Here is an 8036-nt window from a genome sequence, read left to right as displayed (position 1 = left end):
CAGCCTCCCAAATAGCTGGGACTACAGGCGCCCGCCAGCATGCCAGGCTAATTTTTTTGTTGTTTTTTTTTTTTGTATTTTTAGTAGAGATGGAGTTTCACCATCTCATGATCCACCCGCCTTGGCCTCCCAAAGTGCTGAGATTACAGGTATGAGCCACCACACCTGGCCCAGAATTTCTTTTATAAGGGCAGCAGAGCCCTCATGATGTAATCACCTATCAAAGACCCCCATCTCCTAATGTCTTTGCATTGAAGGTTAGGATTTCAATGTATGAATTTTGGGGGGATACAAACATTTAGATTATAGAAGGAGGAAAGCAGGATGGAGGAGGGGAAAGGTTAAGCCACAACATAGTTACAACAAAGACCTCAGCTTAGTCAGCTGATCCCACAGGGAGCTCTGAGGCTGATATGGCTGTCAAAGTTTCTGAGTTTAAGCAAGGAACCAAGGTCTTTATGCCTCCACGTGGATCAGTCATTAGTTGGGTACTACTCCTAGAATGGGACCATGACCTTGGGCAAGGAGACTATCTTCACCTGAGCCAATTTCTGAGGAAGGCCGGTAGCTGAGGGCTCACAGCAACAATATTATCACTACCCAGGGAAGAGGTTCATCAGTCCTGGAAGGGGATCTCAGTGACACATCATAATGCCACTGGAAAGATCAAACTTGTTCGTGTGCCTTTTAACACAGAAAGCAAGACTAACACTTTCTAGGGAATTTAATGACCTTTGTTGACTAAGGACTTTAGATCACACTGTGATGCAAGACATGAAAATACTATGACATAAGAGATGAAGTGTTTCCTTTAGTAAACTAACACTATTCAAGGGATTGAATTAGAGGGAAAAAAAGACTCAAGAAAATGGTGTGGGGATAGGAAGTACCAAGTATGATGGTTGAAGGATGGGCACTCTATGGAATAAAGTGCAAAAGAAAAGCCCCAAATAGCATGGGAGGCAAAAGGATTTTAAAGACCATGGTTGTCAATGTCTGACTGGAAGTTATTGGCGTTGCTTTGACATAAATCTTTCTCAGTCACCCCCACTGAAGTCTTCATAGATCTTCTTCATCCAGCACCTTACATGAATGATGTAATTTTAGCAGAAAGTAAGTATAAGCTTCAGTTTTGTGAATGGGTTGTATAGCATGTGTGCAAAGAACCTGGAACCAGAATGTGGCCATTTGAACATAAACCTTTGACAATTTTCATAAACATTAGCAAATGTTATTTATACATGCGCACAGGATAGGGTTTACACTTATCTTAATAGATTTCAAGGGATGAGGAAACTCCAGGTTATGCTTATGAACTGAAGTAGTTAAACAATGAAATGCTATTAATACAGAAGTTAAAAAAGGAACAGCTTTGGAGCTCATATGCAGTTGAGATAGCAAAGATGCAGTAAATATGATAGAAGAAGGGACATTTTTTAAATTAGTTGTGTTCAAGGCCACATTCAGCCTAGATTTTTTTTTCCCGTGAAAGTTAGGGGTGCTGATGCAAACTCTACTTCAGCTGCAGTAGAAGGCGTTTTGTAGCAAACATATTCACAGGCTTTGTCAATTGTATGTACATACCTGACAGGCCCTTAGTTTACAATTCCTTTTCTGGCATGGATGTTTGTGTCAACAACTTATTAAAGGAATAGAGCAATGAAAATGGGACTAATAACATCTGTTTGATAAAGAAAATCATTGTAGTTTTATGATTAAACCTAGAATAATTAGAGGAAAAAAATGAAAACATAATCTGTCATTTATCAGGTACCTATTCTGCACCCAGCCCTATGCAAGGTGTCTCAAATCCTCATACAGCTCTGAAAGATAGTCCCATTTTACATCGTAGAGCCCTAGGATGACAAGGGTTACATCTTTCAAAAGGACACGGAACTAGGATTCAAACTCAAATTTTCTGATTAAAGATTCATACTTTCTAAATTGCTGAAAAATTTTGAAATTTTCTCATCAATTCTGGTAAAAGCAAATGATCAGTCTGACATGCTTTAGCAAATTCCTATGTAGAGTATAAATGATCATGAAATGGAAAAACAGAAGATGAAAGAACAAAAAGATCTTTGTAGAACTGTTGGTCAATTGGATTGAGGTATCTTCGATGGCTAATTAAGAAAGTACTGGTAATTAGCAAGAACATCATTGTAACTATACCTGCATATTATTTGAATTTGTTATAAAACACTCACTCTAGTAAATTATATTTTTATTTTTATTTTTTTGAGACGGAGTCTCGCTCTGTCGCCCAAACTGGAGTGCAGTGGCCGGATCTCAGCTCACTGTAAGCTCGCCTTTTGGGTTCACGCCATTCTCCTGCCTCAACCTCCCGAGTAGCTGGGACTATAGGCGCTCGCCACCTCGCCCGGCTAGTTTTTTGTATTTTTTAGTAGAGACGGGGTTTCACAGGGTTAGCCAGGATGGTCTCGATCTCCTGACCTTGTGATCCACCCGTCTCGGCCTCCCAAAGTGCTGGGATTACAGGCTTGAGCCACCGTGCCCGGCCTAGTAAATTATAATATCTTAATTCTTTCATGTTTTATCAGTGGTTACCAACATTTTTCTGTTGACTTTAGGAAATGTAGCTGAACTTGTGGGCCTAAATCATATTTGTAATCTGTGAAAAAAAAAAAATCTATAAAATCTATAACTTATAAAATGATATACATGTGGGAAGAATAGGCAAGGATTATCCCTTACTGAATGATGCCTCAGATCTGTCCATGTTTAATTTCATTATACCTTAAATTTATAGATGTCAGGCCACTGAAGTACTTGCATCACCACGCCCCAGTTCCATTGGCTAAGCATGGAGAGAGACTCTGTTTGGGAAAACATAAGGGAAAAGAACAAGAGTCTCTGTCTGATAATCCAGAAAATTCTTCTGGATCTTGTCCAAGACCATCAAAACTATACCTCTGTAAGTCTGCAAAAAGCACAGCGATATTAGACTTTCGTCCCAAATCCCTTCAAATACCTGGAAAGCCTTCTCAAGAAAGAGGGGCACAAATAAGCCCAGACTGTAAATACTACAGTAAATACCTAACTCTTCAATCCCCTGACACAATGAACATCCATAACCATCAAGACCACCGAGGAAAACATGACCTGACCAAATGAACTAGGTAAGTCACCAGGGACCAATCTTGGAGAAACAGAGCCATGTGACCTTTCAGACAGAGAATTCAAAATAGCTGTTTTGAGGAAATTCAAAGAAATTCCAGGTAAAATGAGAAGAAAATCAAAATTAGATCAATTTAACACAGACATTGAAATAATTAAAAAGAATCAAACAGAAATTCTCGAGTTGAGAAATGCAACTGACATAATGAAGACTGCATCAGAATCACTTAATAACAGAACTGATCAAGTGGAAGAAAGAATTAGTGAGCTTGAAGACAGACTGTATGAAAATACACAATCAGAGGATACAAAAGAAAAAAGAATAAAAAACAATGAAGCACAAGTGTAAGATCTAGAAAATAGCCACACAGGGGCAAATCTAAGCTGTTGGCCTTAAAGAGAAGGTAGACAAAGAGATCAGGGTAGAATGTATACTCAAAGGGGTAATATCAAAGGACTTCTGAAACCTAGAGAAAAATGTCAACATTCAAGTACATGAAGGTCATAGAAAACCAAGCAGATTTAGGCCAAAGAACACTACCTCAAGGCATCTAATAATCAAACTCCCAAAGGTCAAGGATAAAGAAAGGATCCTAAAAGCAGCAAGAGAAATGAAACAAATAACACACAATGGAGCTCCAATACATCTGGCAGGAGACTTTTCAGGGGAAGCCTACAAGCCAGGAGTTACATAACATATTTAAGGTGCTGAAGGAAAACAAAAATTACCCTAAAATAGTATATTCACTGAAAATATCTCTCAACCATGAAGGAGAAATAAAGACCTTCCCAGACAAACAAGAGCTGAAGAATTTCATTAACACCAGACCTGTCCTACAAGAAATGCTAAAGGAACTTCTTCTATCTAAAAGGAAAGGATGTTATTGAGCAAGAAGAAATCAAGGAGTTCCATTGATTCTAATTTCTTCCAATGAAGAATTAGAATAAACTTGCCTAATAAGCAATCTCTCAGTCTCCTCAATAGACCTGAAAAACTTTTCCAAAAATTATTTTGGCCCTTAGTAGATGACTTTAATTCATTAGAAAAATAAAATTCACCAGATATTACCTCAATTTTGCCATCTCAGTTACAAATATATCTTCTCCCACTCTCATCTTTCCCTTTTTTTCAGAGTGTACAAATCAGTGGATAAAAATAAACCTATCTATAGGCACATTAAGAACCTGTGAAAATTCAGAACATTATGGACAAAGAGAAACTTCTGTAAACTTTCAGAGAGAGGGAAAAAAAAGGGGGGCATTAACAAAAGATGGGTCAAAATTACTTTGAATTTCTCTATAGCCACGTAAGAAGCTGACAAAGTCACAGAGCGATGCGCTCAGATTGCTGAAAGAAATTGATTTTAAATTGAGGATTTGAAATCAATCCATATTCAATCAAGGACAAGGAAAGAATAAGAATATCTTAGTAATACAGCATAGCAAAGAATTACGTCCCATTAAAATGGGGGACTAAAACAAGAAAGAAGAAAATATGGAATAGATTCCGTTTGGAGAGACATAAGGGAATCTTCACTATGAGAGTAAGAAGAGTCTCCATATGACAACTGTTCACCAGACCTAGAGGGCAATGAACCCAGATTGGAGCCAGGGAGCGGAGATATTTCTTAAAAAAAAAAAAAGAAATTCATAGAATGATTCATGTGTCTGATCATTTTGAAAATTTAGACAATCGGCAAAGGTTTAGAATTGAATTGTGGTGAGTACAGAGAAAACTAAGAAAACAAGCCAATGAAAACAAGATAACTAGCTCCAGAGAAAACTCATCTGTGACTGACACTTGCATAATCATCCTAATGTAAACATAAAATATTAATCTAATCAAACAATTGATCTAGCTACATTGGTAAGTTTGGTGGTGGTAAGAGGGTATGTCCATGGGGCTTGGGGGAAGAAAGTTAACTGCTCTTCTTCCTTAATAGCAAGTGACCAAATAATTCCTAAAACTGAAATCTCAAGTAATAGGGATACAAACGTAATCTTCAGAACCATTTGTTTGTCTTTCAAAAGTTTCTATGCATGTAAAACTTTAACAAAAACAAAATGTAAAATACAATAAAAAACAAAACATTATAAAGGACTAATGAGATCCCATCCTCCCATGGGAAGTATGGCCTAGTAAGGGATACAGTCAAGTAATAAGCACATAAATAAAATGAAGCAACAAGTTCTAATATGTGCTGTGAGAGGAACAAAAAGAGTGCCCTGATAGACACTAGCTGGGGAGGATTTTTTTTTTTTTTTTGCATCGAATGAATCAGGAGAATTTTAGATTTTACCTAAGGAGGTGAAATGTAAGTTGAAACCGTAATGAAAAGTCATGCATAGCTGGGACTGGGTTTGGGAGAGTGTTCCATGCAGAAGGAAATATCAGTCTAAAGATGTAGAAGCAGGAAACAAATGAAGGTTTAGAGGAACCGAGGAAAGGCCTGAGTGTTTATAATAGGTACGAGGTAAGACGGAGAGTTTGAGATGAGTTTGGAGAAACAGGAAGGGACTAAGTCATGCATGGATTTTATTTACTTAAAAATAAGAGTGTTTAAGGAGGCAAATAAACTTATCTAAATATCAGACTGGCTTCCATGTTGAGAATGAATTGGAAACAGACAAGATTAGAAGTAGGGGACCACCTAGGAGTCCAGGCTAGGGACAATGAGATGTGCTCTAGAGATGGAGAGATGTGATTAAACAGAAAATGTCTGAGACATAATATGCAAAATTGGTGATGAATCCAACGTGGTGGGTGATAGAAAAGGAAGTATTGAGGATTGCTCTCATATTTTGCTTAGGGCAACTTGGTAGATGGAGGCTCCATTTATTAAAATAGAAAATGCTGGAGAAAGCACAGATAGAAGTGTGCAAGTAGAAAAGTGAGTCTTTTTAATGCACAATTTAAATTTCAGATGCCATTAATTATTCAAGAGGAACTGTGAATCTCACAACTGGATTTGTTAATCTGAAGTTCAGATATGTAAGTCAGGGAGCTATCAGAATTCAGAAGGCATTTAGAACCATAGGAATAGATATGATCACCTAGTCTGAGCAGGTAAAAATGGAAAAGAATAATACTCATGGTTGTCCTCTGAGTAATTCTAAAAATTAGTAGTCAAAAGAAAAGGATCAGAAGAAGAGATTAGGTGAGTTACAGACTAGTAGCAAATGACTGCTTTTCTTTTTCAAGTAACAAGCATTCACATTAAGTAAAAAAATCAGAGCAAATTTCTCAACCAATCAGAGTCACAGATGTCAAGAAGCCCAGAGCTTTTAATGCTCAGTTGTACTTTAGAATTTTAGTTAGTAAAAAGCAAGTTATTCCAAATGCCTATTGATTTTTACATCTTCAATTTGTTTTGCCACCCATACAATTTTAAAGCTGTAATGGTCCTCTATTCACTTCTTATAGCTTCTGTAACAAATTACTGCAAACTTGGTGGTCTAAAACAACAGAAATTTATTATCTCACAGTTCTGGAGGTCTGCAGTTTGAAAGTATAATAGTATCACTGGGCCGAAAGCAAGGTGTCAGCAGGGCCATAATACCTTGGCAGGCTCCAGGGAGAATCCATTCCTTGCCTCTTCTGGCTTCTAGTGGCTGCTGACATTCCTTGGCTTATGGTTGCATCGTTCCATGTGGCTGCATTCCTCCATGGCACATTGCCTTTGTCTCTCCCGAATCAAATATCCCTTTTATAAAAAAAAAAAAAAATGATGATTCCACTTAAGGCCCACTTGGATAATACAGAATAATCTCTTCATCCAGAATCCTTAGCTTAATCACATTTTCAAAGTCCCTTTTTGCCATGTGAGTTGACTTTCACAGTTTCCATGGATTAGGAGTGGGATATTATTAGGGAGTATTATTTGGCCTACCACAAGTCTTCATACATTATTTAACTTGACTATTCGTCATTTTTGATAAGAGAAAATGAAGCAGAGTTAAAGTTACTCACGCAGGTGCATACCCAATCACAGACAGGGCTGAAACCAGAGGCCAGTCTCCTTGTTGCAGAAACCACACATTACATTAGAAGCAAGATGACATTTTTTTTGGTTCTCTGACACTGGTTTTGTACAAGCAAGCTAGAGATTTTTGAATCACAGAGATTAAAAATAAAAAATTTGAAAAGAAATTTTAAGTTGTATGATTGTATTTTAATAACTGAAAATTACTTTTAACAATTATACTCACAAAAGTTCTCATTTATAGTGATAATTCATAATTTAATACATTTTATTATAGAGTTTAGTGTCTTCAATTAGTGTTTCTTAAGGGAATTTGTGAACGACTTTCCTGAGGGTTCCAGAGACTTTACTTTTGAAGAAAGTGCTCAAAAACACTGGGATAGATCTGTATACCAGAGCACTGGTGATTCAGATAATTAAACTTTTTTTTTCGTCAAGTAACTTGAGAGATAGAATTAAATAGTATGTGGTTCAAATCATCCCTGTTGAAGAAGCAGGCAAAGCAAGCAGGGTTTACATGTTTGCCAAACCACTTTTACACCCAGATTAGCATACATTTTGAAATTTTATTTGTTTACACTTTACGCATAAATACTTCTTAACCAAAAACGAAAAAAAATTAAAAACTCGGCCGGGCACGGTGGCTCACGCCTGTAATTCCAGCACTTCGGAAGGCCCAGGTGGGCAGATCACGATGTCAGGAGTTTGAGACCAGCTTGGTCAATAGGGTGAAACCCCGTCTCTACTAAAAATACAAAAACCAGCTGGGTGTGGTGGCGGGCGCCTATAGTCACAGCTACCTGGGAGTCTGAGGCAGGAGAATTGCCTGAACTCAGGAGGCGGAGGTTGCAGTGAGCTGAGACCACACCATTGCACTCCAGCCTGGGTGACAGAGCGAGAGTCCATCTCAAAAAA

Source organism: Colobus angolensis, unplaced genomic scaffold (genome assembly GCF_000951035.1).
Source record: "Colobus angolensis palliatus isolate OR3802 unplaced genomic scaffold, Cang.pa_1.0 Scaffold123, whole genome shotgun sequence".
NCBI lineage: Eukaryota > Metazoa > Chordata > Mammalia > Primates > Cercopithecidae > Colobus > Colobus angolensis.
Note: the sequence above shows the minus strand (reverse complement) of the source record.